Raw genomic sequence first — 22,115 nt, 5'->3', positions numbered from 1 at the left:
CACATGGTGGATCCTGGCAAACATGAGCAGACTGATTCCACAGAAGGATAAGCTTGCCTGCCTGGTGATCTGCTCCTCTCTCCACCATTTGGGGGTGTGTACTGCCAGACTGGTCTGCCAGCCTGACTTGACTAAAGGGCTGGAGGAGAGAGGACTGGAAGAAACGGCTGTCAGCCATGCCTTCAGTTTTCACCGAAGTATGGAACAGAATATCAGACAAGCTTGCTTGTCTCTGAATGAGATGTAGCAACTCAGGCCGGGGATTATAAGAATCCACATGTGACAGTGGCCACTCAGACAACGCTGTCCAAAAGCCCTCACCCACTCTCCGTCTAGGGGGAGGGGGACTCTTCATCAAATCCTACTTATGGGACCATCTGTGCCCCTGCCCCTGTAAACAAGCCCCTTAGCTCTCATTCAAGCATGGTTGCAAATTTCCCTCTTCTGGACACTATTGCTACAGGCTGTGGGCCACTGCAAAGAACCTTTCTTCCTTCAGGGATTTCTGTGTCTAAACAGGATTTATGATGATCCTTTGGCAAGGATCTTTGAATCACTGGCTTTCACAGTATAGCCAAAAGGGTATTTCAGGAGAATCTACCTCTAACAAGAAATACAGCCCTACAGATTTATCTCTTTTGATGGAATGAGCACAGTCCTATGCTCCCATGATACCGTCCCTGGATAAGATGCTACTGAAAAGCCAGTGAAACCACATGGCATCGAATGGAACAGCTCTGTCCCAAATAGCTGTGTGACCCTGAGGCAGCCATTGAACCTCTCTGAACAAGCAGTCTCATCTATAAAATTGAAATGATTAGGTCTTCTTCATAGAGCTGTCACCAAGGTTAAATTGTGGCAGTGAGATAATTCATAAACACAGACTTTAATATGACACATGAACAATAACATTATCTTTCCCAAAGTCCAAAAAAAAAGCACCCAAGAAGTTGAACATGAATAAGAAACTCCCTAAATATATACTTATTTGTCATTTTCTCCTGGTGTAATTGAGCACTTGGTTTACCCCACACCTGGTTCATGGTGGGGGGCGGGGAGGGAGCTATGTGTGTGTATATGTGTGTGTGTGCTCAGTTCTGACTCGTTGAGACCCTATGGACTGTAGCCCGCAAGGTGCCTCTGTCCATGGGATTTTCCAGGCAAGAATATTAGAGTGGGTTGCCATTTCCTCCTCCCCGGGACCTTCCCGACCCAGGGATTGAACCCTGCATGTCCTGCATTGGCAGGTGGATTCTTTACCACTGAGTCACCAGGGAAGCCTGGTGGGGCTCAATACACAATACCTAATATTTTTGGCAAAGGAGGTGTGCCAAGAAAGAAGGAGCATTGACTGACTGCCTAGAGCTCTGCCTTTGAGAAAGGCTATGAGTCTTGGGTCCCTAGCAGGATGAGATTAGTGCTCCTGTGCCTCCAAGCATTTGCCAACAAGATGCCTTCCCCTGGAGGTGTGGTAAATTGTCTTTCAGATAGAGGAGAACAAATCCTGCCTCACCACTCCAGCACTTATTAAGCTCAAATTTTGTTTGTACCAACTCTAGACAATTTTCTTTGATTTATCTCCTACAAACCCCTCTTCCAACTCCTGCATCCCAGCTTGAAAGGCATGGCTGTCTTCACTTGTTCTTTTCTCTTTTCACAGGGTGATGCAAACAGACCGAAAAAGAAAACTGTCTCTCTCTGGGGCTCACTGAGCTGTTTTTCTACTTGCAGAAGCCGTCAATAACCTCCATCAGTGGCTCACAGCCTGGAAAAATGAAGGATGGGTGGAGAAAAAAGAAGAGAGGCAAGACTAGCTCCCTGTGATCCAGCCCGTCCTGGGAGAGCATGGTATTTCTAATCCTGCAGACACTCGGGAAGAGAAGTCTGGTCAACCCTACTTTTTAAGGGGCAAGTAAACCTCAGGAGAGTCTAATCAATCTCCAACAGGCATCTAAGGGATATCAGGAGCATAAATGCGATGCAGACCTGCCTGACTGCACATTCCATACACTTTCCATAATGCCACGTTATTTCTAAGTGGAAAAAATACCCCCAAGGTTCTTATTCCTCAGCAAACACCCTATGCAAAGGTCATGATGAAGCCAAGACACCAGCAGGTGTAACTTGTGACTCTACCATCCCAACATATGAAAACCTGAAAATCACTTAATCTCTTTAAATGTCAGTTTTCTTATCTGGGGGAAAAATGGGTATAAGCATCTTTATTGATGATTACACAGGGGTAAAATAAGGTGATGGGGCAAAGAGCCTGGCATGATACAGAAGCTCATTACATGTGTGTATTTTCTTCCTTGGCTCCAGAAGAAAATATTTGTTACCATAAGGTGCCTGTGGCAGAAATGTGACAATTTAATGTAAAAAGGATAATTAATAACAATGAAACTGAAGATATCGCATAGCCTAATTATACACGTGGTACTCGAATGCAGAAACACGATCCCAACAGAGAAAAGAAAGGAAAAATAAAATTAGCAAATGCTAATCTCACACTCAATGTATCCTAATAAGTTTCTCACAGTCAAGACAATGAAAAAGTGAATTTTGAGGTATATAAAAGGAACTGTACAGGTTTTTGCAATCAACACAGTATGCTTAAAGGGGGAACTCCTTTTAAATATTAAATCATTGCACAGCTATAAAACTCAGCAATATCAAGTTTCCCAAGTATCTGATGGGATTGATTGATAAAACAGCTTTAACACTGTATGGTTCACTATTCTGTTCTTCTTCAAGATTTTGCAGCATCTTACCTCTTCGAAGGTATCAAGGATAAAGCTGACTCTTTTCAAATATTTTTGCTTCAATTCATGTTAGCCAGAAATACATCTGTACGTTCCCTGTGTGCTTAACACCCGCATTCACACCATTTACAGACATGGAAACACAGAGACATTTAGTTCAAGTGCTTCTGAAGCAGAAGGTGGCAATTATGTTGATCCTCTGATTCTCGGACTATGATCACTGGCTTGAGAAAACTCCACCCTTCCCCCAGGAGATGCATCATCACTGAAAGCAAAATTATGGCATCGTCTGTTCATTCTCCTGGAAATCTTGTCCATATCTATATCTAGATATAAATGCAGATATATATTCTGACAATATATAAAAGTCAAAGAAATGTCCCCGACACTGAGAGTGAAATCAAGAGAGCTAAATTGTGTGATGGTGTTTGTCTACAAGACTTTACAGTTTCTTGCCCTCACTCTGCTATTTCCATGTGTAGAAAAACAATTCACAGATCCCTACTAGGGAGTAAATATGCATGTATTTATTGAGCTCAAAACCTCTGCCTTCTGCTTGAGACGTGACACATTAGCATTCCTGATGGGAGCAGGAGCATTTACTATAGCAGTGGGACAGAATGTGAAAGAAAGTGAAAGTGAAGTCACTCAGCTGTGTCCGACTCTTTGCAACCCCATGGACTACAGCCTACCAGACTCCTCCATCCATGGAATTTTCCAGGCAAGAGTACTGGAGTGGGTTGCCATTTCCTTCTCCAAGGGATCTTCCCGCATTGCAGGCAGACGCTTTACCATCTGAGCCACCAGGGACAGAATATCTTTAGTATTAGCATCAGTGACAACACTGTCCCTTAGTATCCAAGGGGGATTGGTTCCCTCGGCCTACAGATACCAAAATCCATGGATACTCCAGTTCCTTACATAAAATGGCACAATCTTGATATATAATCTACATACATCCTTCTATATACTTCAAATCATCTCTAGATTACTTATAATACCTAATATGATGTAAATGCTATGTAAATAGTGACTGGTATGCAGCAAATTCAAGTTTTGCTTTTTGGAAGTTTCCGGAACTTTTCTCCAAGTATTTTTGATCTGCAATTGTTTGAATCCATGGGTGAAGAACCTGTGGATACAGAGAGCTAACTGTATTTCATATTATGCTATGACTGTAATAAAGGCATTGAGAGTCCCCAAAGGAAACCATGGACTCTCTGATTAAAATACAGTTGTAAAAACCCCCCGTCACACTGGAAGAAATGGATATTTTCTTCCAGAACTTCCCAGAAACTTTATAGGATGGTATTATCAATCTGAAAATATACAAAATTCTCGTCTAATAGTCATTTTGATGAACAACCCATCAGGCATTTATCAGGTGCTGCTTCCTCCAGGACTTTGCACTGGAGATCATGGGGCAGGTAACAGTAGATGCTTCCATGATGGGATCCAGAAATCAGTCAGTCAGAAGGAGTTCAGAGCCTCTTAGCACAGGGGAGAAAACTGAAGGAATAAAGCCAAACTAACATTTGGGAAATCCGTGGCAGCTGACTGCCTGACCTCAAACCATGTGTTATTCAGCCATTTTTTGTCTCCAAGCTGAACAACAGTCCCAAAACGAACACCCACATGTGTGTAAAAAGCGACATTACTCCAGCCCAATATGCCCACATTATTCCTAAACTAGGAGTGGTCTGAGTCATGCGAAGTTACAAAGTAGGCCACTGCATGAATTCTGACAGAGACTTTCACATGCAGAGGGATGGTGACTTCATTCAGGTAGACACTATGACTGAGCATGATTTATTTACTAGGTGCTGGGGGTACCGAGGCATATACAATAGGTCTCTTCACTGTCTGCAAAAAGTCTACAATCTATTAATAGTTAGTGATCATTAATAGATAACCAGGAGGAAGGAACTGCTGCTATAGGAACAGTTGGTCAGGAATAGCCTCCCCAACACATTTATTAAAGACAAGGAAACCTTGAAGAACAGGAAGAGTTAACTGTAGGGGAAAAAATAGTACTTTTAAGTATAGTAATTTTTTGAACTACTATTATTTTTTTGAATTTTATCATAGAGAAAAACACTGTTTTTTAGTCCTCCCCAAGATGTTTTCTGAAAAGTATTTGTACATGTTTTTACTGTGATTTGTGTTATGAAATTTATCTTACTCTGTGTGTGCATGCATGTCTTCCTCCATCAGCATTCAGCTCCAAGTCTTCCAGACTCGGTGATTAACACTTAAACTCCTTTGCATGGTCTGAAAGTGGAAAGCCTTTCACAGCCTGGCATCTCTCACCTTTCTTGATTCAACTGAGTCCTGTGCCCTGCAGAGTGTGTGGTCCAGTCACACCAGATCAACTCCATCCCTTCAACCTGCCAGGTGTGTTTATGCTTCTGTCATTTGCACAACACGCACTCCTGAAGGTCCTGAAACGACCTTTCCCTTTTCCGCAGGGCAAATTATGTCTCAGTCTTTAAAATCTACCTCTTTTCTCCAGCTTTCTCTGCCCAACTCATCAAGTGGAATTAATTTATCTATCTCCTGTAAATCTCTCTTTCCTTTGCAGTATTCTCCACTCACATTGCATTATGATTATCAATTCATTTCTTAGGTTTTGTTTATTGATATCTTTGTAATTACCAAATAATGCGTGCCTGTGAAGTCACTTCAGTCATGTCCAACTCTTGGTGACACTATGGACTGTAGCTCACCAGGCTCCTCTGTCCATGGAATTCTCCAGGCAAGAATAGTGGAGTGGGTTGCCATGCCCTCCTCCAGGGGATCTTCCCAACCCAGGGATTGAACCCACATCTAGGTTCATTACCACTAGCGCCACCTGGGACACCCACCAGATAATGCATATTCAGTGTCAAAATTTTGAGAAATAAAATGTACAAATGAGAAAATAAACATTTCCTTCCACTATTCCCCCCTTATTAAACACAAGTGAGAGCTTTCTTCTACTGCACCTGACCTCGGCACTTCTAAAGATTCTTCAGGAACTCTGCTATTAAAGGTAGTATCATTGCCTGTTAGGATGTACAACAAACTATATAACCATTCAACACCCTACTCGTGGAATATTCAGTAGTTTTAATTTTTTTCTTATTATAAATAACAATGCAGCAAACAATTGCGCGTTAATCTCTGTCTATATACCTGTGTATTCTATTAGAAGAGATGCTTACAAGTTATAAAAGAGGTGATATTTTAAAGCTCTATGTACGTACTGTGGATTATTCTCCAGAAAAGATGTTTCAATTAACACACCACAAATAGGGTGGAAATGCCCATTACACTCCCCTCTCCCTTCATGGTAGCAACTGCTCCACCCATATATTTTTTGTGCAAATGCACTGTTGCTTGTTCCTCTTTCTTTAAACAGCAAACACAGCTGAATTTTCCATGTGAGTGTTTGTGTGTACGTGCATGTGTCCCATCACATGTACAGTTCTGGGAGGTGTATGATTAGGGGGTGATGGTATTTTTTTCTTATCCCTTTGCAAGAGTTCTTCATTCAAATATTAAAATATTCTTTAAATCATATCAATTTTGAGTATTTCCCAGATTTGCTCTTGAGTCATAATTTTCCTTGTGAGATGGTTGATGTACAAAAGTTGGCAGTTTAATCTGTCCATTCTTTTCCCTGTGATTTTTTTCCCTTATGATTGTTTCTTCACATGCCTTGCTCCCTAATGTACCATGACCTCCATTAGGACAGGTGTCCTACTTTATTCATTGTTTTGTCTCCAGCATTTTATGGAATGGCAGAGCCCAGGACATAATCATCCCATAAATCGTTGCCAGATAGAATTGTATTTTCTTAATAAAACTCATCCCTCAAACGATTCGCTTTTATATATGAAAGTGCACATGTTTATAATTTATATATACTGAATATATTTCATATTGGATATACATTTATAATTTATATAATATATAATGAATATATTATATAATGAATATATAATGAATATAATGAATATATAATGAATTAATTACATAATGAATATATTTGAATATAATGAATAATGGATATAATGAATATAATGAATATATTTCATATTGGATAATACTGCATATATATGTGCCTCTCTATATTCACTATTCTTTCTCTTAAATACTTAAATTGATCCTAAAATTGATATGAAAATTTAATGGCATTGCAAGGATAAGCACTCAGTGTAACAGTAGTGCTAGGATGTTCACACAAGATAGGGAGGGCGAGTATCTGCTGTCAATTTCAATATAATAGAGGCGATCTAAATCATGGATGACTTTGTCTATCAGAGTAGACTGGTGTTTGCCAGATAAAACCCCAGAACGTCCCCAAAGGGAGCCTGGGCATGTATTTTGGATTCTCCAAATCATACAATCTTATCACTCAAAAATCTTCACCCTGAATATATTCGTAAATAAAACCTAAAATCAATTTGTGCTGAAAACATAGATGTGACTTATAGTGTGAACACAAAATGAGTTCAAAGAAATGTCACACAAAGTCTAGGTAGCATTCCCGAGAGTGAGGGGAGCAAAGGAGAGAGCGGTCCTGGCGACCTCCTCTGGTCCATGCACCACCCCCAGGGCTTCCTCAGGGCTGCTGCTCCTCATTTCAGTCCGAGGTCAGCTCCCAGTCTCCCCCCTGCCCACCTGGATGGCATTCCACTCCAAGGCTGTGGACAGGAGGTCCCCACCCCCTGCAGGAAACCACAGGGCTTCTTGTCCACCCACATCCTTTTCAAGAAGGTTCAGCTTCCTGGGCTGTGCCAGCTTACATTCCTCCCAGTGGCATCCAGACATTTGGCCAGGTTCCCAGCCCCACTGAGCTCCGGGTGACAGCTAGGAAACTCACCCTTTCACAGGTAATAGCTGTGTAGACAGGAAGAGGCAGGGACACAGGCCTCTCCCAGGGTGCTCTGCTGCCAGTAGCATGGTGTATACCAGTGAGCCCCTCATCATAAAAGGGGGGACAGCTAGAAACAAGTGCCAGGCAGTGTCTGAGCAGAGGTGAGGAGCATACAGATTGCAGCACTGGACAGTCACAGAGCCATACTGGCTTCCCCTTTCCCCCAACATCCACATCCAGAACCCGCTGTTTTTTCTTGTGTGTGTGCATGCCAGTTGCTCAGTCATGTCCGACTCTTTCAGACTCCATGGACTGCAACCTGCTAGGCTCCTCTGTCCATGGAATTCTCCAGGCAAGAATGCTGGAGTGGATAGCCATCCTCTTTTCCAGGGGATCTTCCAGACCCAGGGATTGAACCTAGATCTTCTTTCTGTATTGCAGCCAGATTCTTTACTACCTGAGCCACCAGACAAGCCCCCTTCTTTTTCTTGCCTCAATCCAAACGTGAAATAAAAAGTCCAGATTCAACTAAACTCCAGGAAAAACAGGCCTTCTGGGAGGAAAGAACCATTTGATAATAAACTTCTAGCATCACCTTCTGATAACGATTCATTTAGTCAATCATTTATCCATCCATTCATTCAAAACTTAAGCACCCAATTAAAAGCAGGCTGTACAGGGGATATTAGAATGGATTTTGGCATCAGGAAGGTCTGAATTTAGTCGAGAGTCAACCCATGTCGGCTTGAAGGTTTGGACAGGCCACTTCACTGCGGTAAAACTCATTTTCTTCCTTGCCACACAGGATAGGATCACTGCAGGGGCGTCAAATGAGAGGGCACACAAGGGCACACGTAGTAAGCATGGCCCAAAATGACTGCTCCCTTAACAGAAGATACTGTTTTTAATTTTTTTTTTTTTTTTTTTACATTTTTTTGGCTGCACCATGAGGCATGTGGGATCTTAGTTCCCCGACCAGGATCAAATCTGTGCCCCCTGCCTTGGAAATCTTAACCACTGGAGTGCTGGAGAAGTCCCTAGAAAATCCTCTTTTAACAGGAAAGAACACCATACCTGTGTATTGAACGTGTCTCTCATGAGCACTGTTCCAAATGACTTGATCCTTAAAAACAGGTCCCTGAGAGCTTACTGTTTCTATTTTGACAAGTAAGACACCAAAGCCTCTGAACTTTGAGGATCTCACTTCAATCACCCAGCAGCAACTTTTCATAATTGGAGTTTGGGTCCAGGTTTGTCTCACTGCCAAGCCTGTGCTCTTTCCAAGGTACCTGACTTGGTGGTTCAAATCTCGGCAGCAAGATGCAGAAAGAGTGAGAGAGGACATAGGGACCAATCGTGACCGATGATCATGCCCAACATGGTATGTTTGACACTGAGCCCAAGCATCATAGTGGCACCAGCTGATCTTACAGGTGAGGCCAGGGGTCACTCTAGGTCCTGACTCATTTGATAAGCTGGGCCTTAAAAGTTGAGTCGGTGGCATCACCAACTCAATGAACATGAGTTTGAGCAAGCTCCGGGAGTTGGAGATGGACAGGGCAGCCTGGTGTACTGCAGTCCATGGGGTCACAAAGAATTGGACACAACTGAGGGACTGAACTGAACGGAACTGAAAAGCTGAGAAGAGTATGTCTAAATGGTAAGAATGGTTAAGGCTGGCTAATGGTGAAAGACATCCAGGACAATGGAAAACCTGTATCATACCTTGCTCATGCAAGCCATAATGGCAACCTAATTGTAGCTGAGGCAGGCTTCTCTTCATACAAAGATTCCCATAAATCAATGGCAAAGTGATGACAGAACTGGAATATCAACACCCTTAGCCCCTCATAAGGGATCTAGGCACTGGGTGCTAGTAGTCACTAGCATTGTGAAAAGAAATCACAGACACTCTGTGCCTCCGGGGGGAAGTTACACACCTAGAAAGTAGTCTTAGCAATGAATAAAATAAACACAAAAATGGAATCTGGGTCTGATTAAGACTCTCATCCAAGATCCAGTTTTCAGAAGGTTAAGAGGACAGAGCCAAACTCCAGAGCAGTGGTTCTCAATTGGTGGCAGTTTTAGCCCCAAGGGACACTGAGCAGTACCTAGAGACATTTTTGGTTGTCACAACTGACAAGGGGCTGCTATGGGCATCTAATGAGCAGAGGAAACATCCTAGAACACATAGGACAACACCCCCAAGAAAAAGATCATCCTTCTCAACATATCAATAATGCTGAGGCTGAGAAGCCCTGTATTATAGGATAAATTATTCTGTTTCTTCAGTGACAGGGAGTGATGGAAGCACTTACAGACTTAAATAAATGGAGCAAGACTATCTAAAGATAAAACAAGAAAAACAGGCAAAACTAAATTGCAGTGTCTGGGGATGAGACGACGATCACCATTCAAGGCAGAAAAGCGGTCACACTTCTGCAGAGGGCTTGCCAGGTATGTTTCTCCCTCCCTCTGGGAGTGGTGGTTTAGAGGTCCTCTCCTTGGAACAGTACACTCAGCTGCACAACTGTCTTTGTGTTTTCTCTATTATAGCTAACAGGAACAGAGTTTAAAATTATATTAACAACAAAATTAAAAAGCTTTTCTTTTCTCACGCTGGCTAGGAGTTAATTGGCTTATAGCTATAGAATTTTTTTTTAAAGCATCACTCATTCATCCAAATGCATAATTTCTTTCTCCATGTTTCCCACAGGTACTGAAAACATTATTTCTAACTTTGCCCACCCCTGTTGCTTATTTCTAGAGAACACCAAAGTCACACAGAGTGCTGAAGCAGTAAGTAGAATAATTAAGCACAGGTGCCCTGAGGTCAGATAACCCAAACTGTCACTCTATTCCACCATGGTTTACCCAAGCTCTCTGACTTGGGTTCCTTCTCTGTAAAATGAGGTAAGTAACTCTACCTTCCTCATGGGGTTGTTGGGAGCATCAGACGAAGGTTTTGTTCATGATAATAAGCATAATTACCATAAACAATATTATCACAAACATTATTATCGTAGACAAAATAAGATGTCTAGATTATCTTAAGAATACAGTATATAACTAGATTCTGAAAATATATAGCTCCTCTTTAAAAACTGAGCCCTTGACTAATCGCACACATGTCTATTCAGGGAGTGCTGAACATGTGCTGAAACCCTCTGAGGCTGGGGACACAGACAGGTCCAGTCTCTGCCCTTCATCTTTCATAGGAAGACCTGAGATTCCATTGCTGCAAAGATTCACTCAGTTCCGTTTTATTACCGAAACTCACCACTTTTAGGCCCTACAATTACTTCCAATTTAAAATGAGGGAACAAAAGGTCAGAAAACTGCAATGCATATCCATGGTTACAGGTCTTCTAACATTCTTTGGGCACTTGCTGATTACCGGGCCTTCAGCAAAGCCCTTTTCGCTCGCTGCCTGAGTTAATGCTCAGAATCGCCATGTGAAAGAAAGGAACTCTCATTATATCTTTTTCAGATATGAAAAAGTAAGGCTGCCAGATAATCTTGAGTGTTCTCAAAAGCTGCACAGCTGGTACATGTCAATACCAAGATTCAGCAGAACCAGCTTCAACTTAGGAGCCCGTCTTTTAATTTCAAACCCAGTGGGTCTTGTCAGACTAGCTGGAGGCTACTTTTAAAAGACCAAACTATTCCTTTCTTGGTAGGACCATTCGCTGTTTTAAAGGCATCATTTGCCTAGGACATTGATTCTAAAATCTCTTTTGGGTCTTTAAGTCTGTGAGCTTCTCTAAAAGGAACTGTGTTCTGAAGGAAAGCCCTGTCTCATCCTTTACAAAAATCACAAAGGTGAACACTTTTCATAAATGAAAGCATGCAGCTAGTGCAAGGAGCCTGGGAATCCATACTCTAGACCAGTGGTTCTCAAACTTTATGAATCTTCAGAATCAACCCCCACCCCTCAAGTGTTCCTGACTCAGAAAGTCCCCAAGTGGACCATCCTAAATGCATTTCTAATACAACCCCAGGTGGTATGGATGCTGCATATATATATTTTTTTTAATTTTTGAGCTGCATTGTGCAGTATATGGGATCTTAGTTCCCCAACCAGGGATCGAGCCCATGCCTCCTGCAGTGGAAGAGTAGTCTTAACCACAGGATCACCAAGGAAGTCCCCCAGGGAGCACATTTTGAAAGTCAAGTCTTAGACTCATTCGTGCTGGTTTGGGAATAATAGAATGCCTAGTCTCCATTTCTGAGTATCCATGTACCTTTGTCAAGATATCCTTTAGAAGTAAAGAATGAGATAGTGGGGGTAGGTGCTTTCTGAAAATGGACAAGCGCTAATGCAAGTTTTCTCAAACTTTCTAGAGCTTCACCATCACCTGGAGACTTATTAAAAATAGAGCTTCTCAGAGCCTACACCCCATCCAGCCACACGAGGCCTGGATTAGGGCCCTAGAAGCTTCTTTTGAAACAAGGTCCCCAGGAACGTAGAAGGAGAGGGTGTGCAAACTCTTGTAAAACAGACAAGTCCCAGGGCTTTTAAGGAAATAGGTCCTAAGTCCCTTCACTATGAAGGCCAGGGTTTGGCCTCGATATTGTGCATCCCACAGAACTATATGCTCTTATATATTCCATGACAGAGAGAAAGAGAAAGTCCATTTAATGTGTGTGTGTGTGTGTGTGTGTGTGGAGAGAGAGAGAAAGAAAACTTCTAAGTGAAATACTTGACTTTAGGACCTTCAGAGTGAATTTTGAATGAGAAAAAAATGGTATCATTTGAGATGAAAGGAAGCTCTAGACCAGCACACTCTGGAATCTTCTGATTGAGAGCAGGCTTCAGAGTTAGGTGTGAATTGGAAATGTCCCAGAAGATAGGTGTGGGGTAATCAGAGCTATTACATTCTGCACCCGACACAGGATCGCTTCCTCCAACAATGACAGCAGCGCAGCCCAAGCAATTTCAGCGTCTTAATCACTTTCCCTTTCTTTCAGAATCCAGGGAATTTAGTGTAATTCCTCATGCTTTCCCTTAGGAATTATGAAGTGTCAGCTACCATAGAGACTCTGCAAGTAGCTTTGTATAAGAAATGTTTGCAGCAATTCAGAGGACTGTGTAATTGAGTTAACAAGTTGCAAGAAACACGTTTACATCCCGGACTGGAACCGATGGCTTGACCAGGAGAAGGTATCAAGCAGAAAGGGCTGGCTTATTAATGCCAATCATTCACCACACGCTGCTTCAGTGAGCAAATTCTGAATTCCAGGCTCTTAACACTTTTGATTACAATTGATACAAAGGATGGAAATTAAAAACCCCACTGTTGGCTAAAGGTAAAAGGGAGGGTTTATGTAAATTGATTGCATTCAGTGAATTGATTGTGATATAACATGTCCCAAGTGATATCTCAGGGGTGATATGCTATTACAATGACTGAGAAAGTGAAATGATAATGGATCTTGCCAATCCTGTTTAATTGGGTCCTCCTCACAGGTAAGGACTATCTTTGGACCACAGCTGAATCTACTCTAAAGTTGCCACACATGTATCCTTTGATATCACCAAGATGCCTCTGTGTGAGGCCAACTCACTTTGATCTTTTCAAACCATCTTTTTCCTAATTTTTAACAGTAACGCATTTTCATGGAAGGACATTTTTAAAATGCAGAGGTTTAAAACAAATTCAAGTTGACTGAATAAACAAACAAATGACTGCAAAATGAACTACTGATAATTTTGTCACCTGATAATAATCATTATTACTTTCATCCAGTTTATTATTGATACCTCCTTTTAGCCATGCTTTTTAAAATTTAGTTTTCAAAGTAGAGATTGCAGTTTACATGCAAGTTTTATTACTCATCTTCTGATAAAAACTGTATCACATTTCCATAGTGTTTTTCCATATTATTAAAAATATCTTCATATATGTAACAAATGACTTCTCAAATCTAAATTGTATGAACTGTTACTATTTAAAGATTTCATCCTAGGGCTAGTCATTTAGCATGTTTTCACTTTTGACTCCAATAAAAAAAATGTAGTAAGCAATATTTAACAGCTTTATTGAGGTATGATTTACAGACCTTAAGAAATCATCTGGAAGAACCTTTCTGTGTGACTCAATCTTTGTGTTTCAGAGTGTTTCATAAGGCTAGATATCCAGAAGTAAAACAATTAAGACAAAGGATCAGTATATGTTTAAGCTCAAGAAACACTTTGCCAAATGCCCTCCAGTATTGATTGATACTCCTATCAGCAAATTATTAGAGTGCTCATCTTATTCCACCCTGGTCAGCATGAGCAGTAGTAGTATTATTTAAGAAAAGTCAAGATGCCATCATATAGTTCAAAAATGGAAACTGCATTTCGGAATTTTCATTTTCACTTTCTATATACTTTGCTTTTGTCCTAGTCTGTTTAGTTTTGTGTTTAATTAATTTTTTTTGGGAAGTATAGTTGCTTTACAATGTTGTGTTAGTTTCTGCTGTACAGTGAAATGAATCGGTTATACGGACGTGTGTGTGTGTGTGTGTGTGTGTGTGTGTGTGTGTGTGCGCTCAGTCACTTCAGTTGAGTCTAGCTCTTTGAGACCCTATGGACTGTAGCCCATCTGTCCATGGGATTGTCCAGGCAAGAATACTGGAGTGGCTTGCCATGCCCTCCAACAGGGGATCTTTCCAACCTAGGATTGAACCCGCATCTCCTGTATTTCCTGCATTGTAGGCAGATTATTTACCCACTGAGCCACCTGGGAAGTATATATCCCCCCTTTTATAGATTTTCTTCCCATTTAGTTCCCCATAGAACACTAAGTAGAGTTTCCTGTCCTATACAGTAGGTTCTCTTTAGTTATCCTTTAGTTAGTTTTATGTAACATGGTATTCACATGGGCTTCCCTTATTGAACTTCCTGGTAATAAATAAGGCTGAGCGACAATAAGAGTAAGTTGCATGCAACCCAGGTAACAACCTTACCTAAGCAAAGAGACATCAACTCCATCTCTGGGTTCCCAGTCATGAGCTGTATTACCCTCAGTAAGGATTTAACCTCTCAGCATCATTTTCCTTACCACTAGAAAAAGAGTTTAAACAGAAGATGATCAAACGAAGCTTACAGACACTTAACCAGACAACTAAAACATCTCCAGGTCATTGCCTGAGACAAGGAGTATCATTTTTAAGAAGGCATGTTACATTTATTTAATAGACACCTAGAATCAAATTCTTTATAAAAGTCATAGTTTGCTTTCAAAAAGTGTCTGCCTGGGCATGCCAAACAATTTAATAATACTCTGTGTCTGAAGAATACAAAATGATTTCTAAATGTTCTTCTAGCCCTGCTAAAAATTTGTTCTTAAAACTATCAAAGAATGGCAAAATAACTAATTATTCCTGAATTACTCTCATGACTTATTCCATTCTCTTGAGGCATGCTGTGATTAAAAAAAATGAAGAATTTGTAACTGTTAGTTATCAGCACTTCATGTAACTTTTGATTCAAGTAACAAATAGCATTTCAGCTCTATGTATTCATTATGCCACTAAATTGCAAAGGAAAGAAGCCAATTCTAATGAATTGTAACCATAGTTTCCTTTGCGTATTACATATTAGAAGTGGGTAGCACTTTAAATTATGGTACACAAAACAGCATATAATTAATTCTGAATAAAAGATAATGTATTCTTGCTAAATACGAGTTATTTTAAAATCTCTTAATGAAGAACTAAGCATATGCTGTGCTTCACTGTTAAAATGTTTAGCATATGTCATTAGAGCCAACATTTTGCATTTATTATTATATTTATTTTCAATAATAATATATTATTTAAGTGAACACACACAAAAAAACGTAATCACCAACATTCCAAATGTGGAAAATATATGCAAATTACAGGAAACTTTTTGGCTCCCCCGAAGTTGTCACTAAATAACTTTTTGATGGCCTGGTGCGATTGCAATTTGCAATAGAATAAGAAACATGGAAGAGCCTGTTACTTTGAAATCACAGAACATATGCACAATGAATTTTAAAATTCAGATATGGAGATAAACATTTCTATTCTGAAAATTGACATGTTCTGAGTTTTCATGAAACAGCAATGCTTAAATCTAGACCTTAAGTTCCATCTGATTTAGTATTGAGTTTATAAATCCTTTTGTGACATTGTGCTTCTGGTTTTAAAAGGAAATATTCTGAAGTTACTCTCTTATGTACACTGAGCTTCTAATTGAGCATGATTATCACTACAAACACCACCACCATCAACACCGAAACAACACTGAATCCTGGGCCATATCCTTTCTGCCTTACTCTCCCCACTTGTACCATGATGATGTCTAACGACCCTATAAACTAGCCACATGACCACAGACAAACCACCCCTCCTAACTAAGCCTTAGCGCTCTCAGCTCTAAAATGGCTATGCTGAGGTCCTTTTTATTTCCAATAGATCTGCCCTTTTCCTCAGCTCTTCCTGAGTGCCAACGGAAACACATAATAAAACCAAATTTTCTAAACTCATATGCTTTCTACTCTCGCTTCATTTAAATTTGGAGGGGGGCGGTATGTGGACAGTAGAAATGAACTGTGATATGGCAAAAACTTAGAATTAAAAACAAAATGTAAAGTTTATTTTTAAATTCAAGGTTCAGCTTCTGTTCCAGAGGAATAATGACTAATTCATCAGAAACAGACTGAACTTGAAGGAACCACTCTTCCATCCTTTTCCAAACCCCCAGGTTTGGAGTGACTTTTAATGTGTTTCTTTCTCAAGTACTAATGTATGATAATGAAAAATTGAAAAATGGCAAAACTTTAAAAGAAAATAAAATAATTCATCATACCCTCCCTATATAATTGCCACTGGTATTTCAGGATGATACCTTTCCATCCTGCAGAGTGTGTGTGCAGAAAGCTGAAATCACACTGAGCCGATAATTCAATGGCATACTTTGCTCCTCTTAACATTTGATTCGAGCATATGTCCATGTAGTTACATCTTCTCTGTGAACACTTCCAGTGACAATTACAGCCCACCATAAAAGTACACCATAATTTTACAGATCGCCTCTTCCATAGATATTTAAGCATTGTTTTCTGTTTTTTTTTTGCTGTTGTTGCTATGATGAATATTTTGTGCATCTAACTGTTAGCACTTTAAGCTACTTTTGTATTAATTCCCCAAAATGTGAAATGAATATTGTAAAAATCTCAGCAGAAATAATATCATTACTCCAAAATAACTTTAGCAGCTTATTTTTTTTTTTTTTTCACTTAAACACTCCTCCTTAGCATTTTCTGTGATCTGTTTCAATCCTATCTCAGCTAACCAGCACTGTTACCAATGTCCTGAGTGTCCCATATCCCTTCCCACTACCAACATTACAGTGGTAGAGAGATTTTTATTTCTATATTCCTCCTCCCCCTCTAGAGTAAGCCCTTCTGCAGGAAGATTCTAGATGATTAGGCATCCTAGCCCCCAGTCCCTTGCTTAAAGTCAGGCACATAGTAGTTGTTCAATAAACATTCACTAAATTAATGCACCTTGAAAATTACTTATGGAGTCCCCATCCTTGTCCCACAGCTATAAAAGCATCTCTTGCCCAAGATGTAAAGATCTTTTTCTACTTATTTTTTCCTTTATTTATATCCTGGCACATTCCAGAGAGAATTTAGGGCAGGAGACCTCTCTCTAAATCAGTTCTGTCATCTTATGCTACTGCTTAGATGAATTTGCAAAGGACAATGCTATTCTTTCAAATGTAATTTTAACTGTTCAGTTTGCAAGGAGGAAGAGGAACATCAGAACATGTCACTTCCTCAGAGATGTCTTCCTCACTGCATATGTGTGAGTATGTGTGTGTGTGCATGTACAGCTACACATCTATATGTAAATACATATGTGCTGTGCATGCAGTTTTCTGTTTGTGCTTGGGCTTACTGTTGTACTGTTAAAGGCACTGGTCTCTTCATAGGGCTCTTTAAAAGAAATTCTACTGGCATCAGTGCCAAGGAAAATTTTGTCTCACCTGGAAACAAATGCATTTTATCTTTGTGGTGGTTGTCTAACTCTTGGTGTTTCTCCAGCTGCTTTGGTTACCAGGAGACAATGCCATACATCATAAATTACAGTGTGTTTCTCAGTGAAGTTCCTTGCTCCACCTTATAACCTTACTTTTGCTTTCCTCTCATCCTAATTTCTTTTAAACTTTATTTTTTTTTGAAATTTTATTGCAGAGCTGGTATTTATGAAGGCCATTTTAACTTGTCTTAAGAACAGGAACAGCCATAAATAAATGGAAAAAGTAAATAAACCATACTGTCTAAGCTCTTCACCTGACCAACCTCCGGGAATCCGATCACCTTTCTCCTGGCTGCCTGCCCAGAGCTTTAAACCCTAACACACAGTAATTCCTTATGAAAGCAGAGTTGGTCCTCATGGTCATCCAAGGAGCATATATTCAAAGAACAGACTTCTAGCTAATTAATATTGCTTTCAGTTACTCAACATTTAGGAGACCTTTTTATGGTTCTAAATGTGTTGCATTATAGCATGTATAGAACACACTGAATTACCAATTTACTGACAGCTTCCTCCTCCAGACTACCAGCACTTTGATATGAGACTATGATAGTTTTACCTCCGTGTGCCTAGTACTGAGCACTGTGGCTATTAACCTTTTTGTGTATAAATGGATGCTTGTTAAAATAGCTCATCTGTGCACGTGTGTGTTTGTACACGTACACACACATATCTCTGCATGTATGTATCTGTATTGCCTTCCACTGCACAAGCCTCTCTCAAGCTAATCTCACCGGAACCTACAAGGCAGTGTGTTATTACCTCTTGTGCAGTTAAGTCACAGAGGCACTCACATGGCTCTTATGCAGCAGTCAGGCTTTGAGTCCAGGCTGGCCTCATTCCTAGCTCTGACAGTCTGCTGCATTGCTTCTCCATGTGACATCATAGTGAGTTTCAAGATGGAATCACAACTAGTGTATTATATACAAAGATATCTCCAAACATGGAAGATTGATGAGCTTTAGATAGCTGGGCATGGCCAACTATACTCCCATGCTGTTAGGAAAAATACCGTATTTTACATTTCTTAACATTCATTATGCATTTTTATAACTATACTGCACCAGCTAAAATATAGGTTTTAGAAAAAAAAAAAGAAAATGTAGTTACTACATGTGACAGTCAGTTTTATGTGTCAACTTGGCTACGTTATAGTCTCCAGCTATATGTCAAACACTAATCGAGGTATTGTTGTAAAGGTATTTTGTTTTTTGTTTTTTGTTTTTTGTTTTCCAAACTTTGAGCTTTTAATTTTGTATTGGGGTACAGCCAATTAATAATCTGGTAATTTCAGGGAAGAGCAAAGGGACTCAGCCATACATATACACATATCCATTCTCCCTCAAACACCCCTCCCATCCAGGCTGGCACATAGTATTAAGTAGAGTTCCATATGCTATACAGGAGGTCCCTGTTAGTTATCCATTTTGAATATAGCAGTGTGTACATGACCTTCCCAAACTCCCTAACTATCCCTTCCCTCCGGGAACCATAAATTCATTTTCTAAGTCTATGAGTCTCTATTCTGTAAGTAAGTTCATTTGCATCATTTATTTTCAGATTTTACATATAACGGATGTTATACGATATTTTTCCTCCTCTGTCTGACTTACTTCACTCAGTATGACATTCTCTAGGTCCATCTGTGCTGCTACAAATGGCATTATTTCATTATTTTTAATGGCTGAGCAATATTCTATTGTATATATGTACCACCTCTTTTTTATCCAATCCTTTGTCCATGGACATTTAGGTTGCTTCCATATCTTGGCTAGTGTAAACAGAGCTGCAGTGAACATTGGGGTGCATGCATACTTTCGGATCATGTTTTCCTCCAGATATAAGCCCAGGAGTGGGACTGCAGGGTGATATGGTAGCTCTATTTTTAGTTTTTTAAGGAACCTCCATACTGTTCTCTATAGTGGCTATAAGGTATTTAGTAGATGTAATTAAAGTCTAAAATTAATTTTCTATAAGTAAGGGAGATTGTCCTAGATAATCTGGATGGGCTTGATTCAACCAGTTGAAAGGCCTTAAGAGGAGAATGGAAGCCTCCTAATGAAGAGAAACGCAGTGTCTGCTCACACCCTACAGCACCTGTCTGCCCTTCCTGCCCACCTGCCCTGTGGGTTTCAGACACGCTTTGCCAACCCTCACAATAGCTTAAGTCAATTCCTCTCAATAAATCTCTTAATATATGTATATCCTATTGATTCTGTGCCCCTCCTAGAATCCTGGCTGAGGCTTTATGTGCACATCAATATTTACAGATGGGAAACTACAGAAGATTTCAGATTCAAAGAAATGGAGAGGGTTATGCAATCTCCCAACAACAGCCAAGGACACATTTTAACTCTCCCAAAAGACAGCTGTTGCCTTACCTGTATCCAAAGGCCAAATTTGAGATTCCTTAAGAAAACCTAAGATACAGTGAATTTAAGGAAGCTGGATTAAAGGAGCAACCAGGGTGTCTCCACCAGAATGGCATTTATTGGTGATAGCCAAGATGGGTAGACAAGTGCTGTGTTTAATGCCCTTTGAGTGAACAATCCCCTGTACTACCACTAAGAGTTAACCCCTCTAATGAAGGCAGAGTTCAAATTTAATGTAAATGTCTTTTGGTGACATGTATATTTAGTTGCTTTTTTTTATACTGTCAGTGAAAATCTAATAACTTTCTCCCTCAAAGCAATCCTGCAAATGTGCGTGGGCTATATTCTTCCAGGCATCATCTCAAAGTTTCTTTCCATTACTCAGAGGAACTATATTCTAATAAATGTATCCATTTCAACTATTTACTTGAGCAAACTTGTTCTACCCATTCATCCACCTCTCAGAACCCCCACGAGATGTGTACTACCCTCCCAACACATCACTGCTAAGACAGACCATCCCAGGGAATGAAAGCCAGGGAGATGCAGAGGTGAGGAGACACGGGCATGAATTCATGTGCTGTGACAAAGAGGCCCAGAGTCTGCTCCTGGCCGAGCCCTGACCTTACCTGTGTTGTTGGTCAAGTTCCTCTCCCTCTCGGGGGTTGTCCTTCAATATGAAGGGGACCCAACTCCCAAGACAAATGTTGGGATTCATGAAAAATTTCAGCCATGACACTGATGTCTTGTCCTCCTCTTCTCCCTCCCCTCCTTTCCACTTTTCTTCTTTTATCTGTTTTTCTCCTTCTCTTCTACTCATTGTTTTGCAGGCCTCCGATAATGGTAACTAACCTCGCAATCATCTTCCTCATTTTCATCAGCTGCAGTCCTCAGAGAGTGGCTGTCATTCTCAAACATCAGTCACTTCTTAACCCATCCCACTGCCATTTTTACTGATGGCACTCATCACTACTGAAAATACTTTGTTTACTTGTTTATATTTTATTGTCTTTTCCCTCAAACTAAAATATAAGGTCCATTAGAGTAGAAACTATGTCTGTTTTGTCCTTTCATTTATCTCTAGCCTAACTGATTATCATTGTATCATGAATACTTGCTAAATGTATGGAATTGATGGGTGACACATATTTAATCTAATGTATTTTGCTTTTACTCACAGGTAGCCCACAATGCAAGGTCTGAAGCGTGCAGCAACGTTAGCTCACTTGTACTTCGGGAAGCCATGATTACCTCTGGTTGGAGGTAAGAAGGGCTCTGTCTTGGCCAGCCCCTTTCTGTGGATACCTGTTAGACCCAGCTCTGGGGTGGAGACTTGGGAGAGCTGCAGTGGAAGCAGGAATTGTTAAAGAAGGGGTCTCAGGAAGCTGTGGTTCAAAAGGTGCCAAGACAGACACCGTGAGCCCATCTCCTGGGCCTCTCTTGTCTCCCTCTGCCTGGGTCTTGCACAAGCATGTTCACATATGTGTGTACCCACGTGGCTCAAGCACCACCCTGCATCTCCCTTGAGTTCATACTTTATATGAAACCCTCTCTAACCCTCACATGAATGTGATTTCCTGGATAAACTTGGCATTGGAAGCAACTGGGTTCACTGAGTTATTACATCTTCTGGGTTAGCTTTGGACCTTTCTATCTGCAACCTGCTCAGGGCTTATTTAGGATGTAAATACTTATTTTAAAGGACTGTGTATCAAAGCGGAGAAGGCAATGGCATCCCACTCCAGTACTCTTGCCTGGAAAATCCCATGGACGGAGGAGCCTGGTAGGCTGCAGCCCATGGGGTCGCTAAGAGTCGGATACAACTGAGCGACTTCACTTTCACTTTTCCCTTTCATGCACTAGAGAAGGAAATGGCAACCCACTCCAGTGTTCTTGCCTGGAGAATGCCAGGGATGGCAGAGCCTGGTGGGCTGCCGTCTATGGGGTCGCACAGAGTCGGACACGACTGAAGCGACTTAGCAGCAGCAGCAGCAGCAGTATATCAAAGGTGAATAAACACAACCTTAAGTGAAAGTTATAAATTCACCAGTACCAGGG

At 40.6% G+C, this 22,115-nt stretch overlaps 1 protein-coding gene and 1 long non-coding RNA gene across 3 annotated transcripts in view; one reads left to right on the top strand and one right to left on the bottom strand.

The window, feature by feature from the left end:
• CDH11 (cadherin 11) overlaps positions 1-22,115 on the bottom strand; it is a 152,317-nt gene that overhangs the window by 111,724 nt on the left and 18,478 nt on the right. The gene's annotated exons all lie outside the window — the stretch shown is intronic.
• LOC145515057 (uncharacterized) overlaps positions 1-22,115 on the top strand; it is a 68,831-nt gene that overhangs the window by 30,030 nt on the left and 16,686 nt on the right. Inside the window, exons 11-17 of the long non-coding RNA XR_014060654.1 lie at positions 1,732-1,908; positions 4,977-5,156; positions 8,909-9,004; positions 9,916-10,080; positions 10,391-10,536; positions 12,636-12,787; positions 21,238-21,320. This is a non-coding gene — a long non-coding RNA (uncharacterized LOC145515057). The remainder of the gene's footprint in view (positions 1-1,731; positions 1,909-4,976; positions 5,157-8,908; positions 9,005-9,915; positions 10,081-10,390; positions 10,537-12,635; positions 12,788-21,237; positions 21,321-22,115) is intronic.

Source organism: Giraffa tippelskirchi, chromosome 7, assembly GCF_054371585.1.
Source record: "Giraffa tippelskirchi isolate mGirTip1 chromosome 7, T2T-mGirTip1v1.2.pri, whole genome shotgun sequence".
Lineage (NCBI taxonomy): Eukaryota > Metazoa > Chordata > Mammalia > Artiodactyla > Giraffidae > Giraffa > Giraffa tippelskirchi.
The sequence above is the reverse complement of the archived record's forward strand: the minus strand, read 5'-3'. Positions and strand labels throughout refer to the sequence as shown.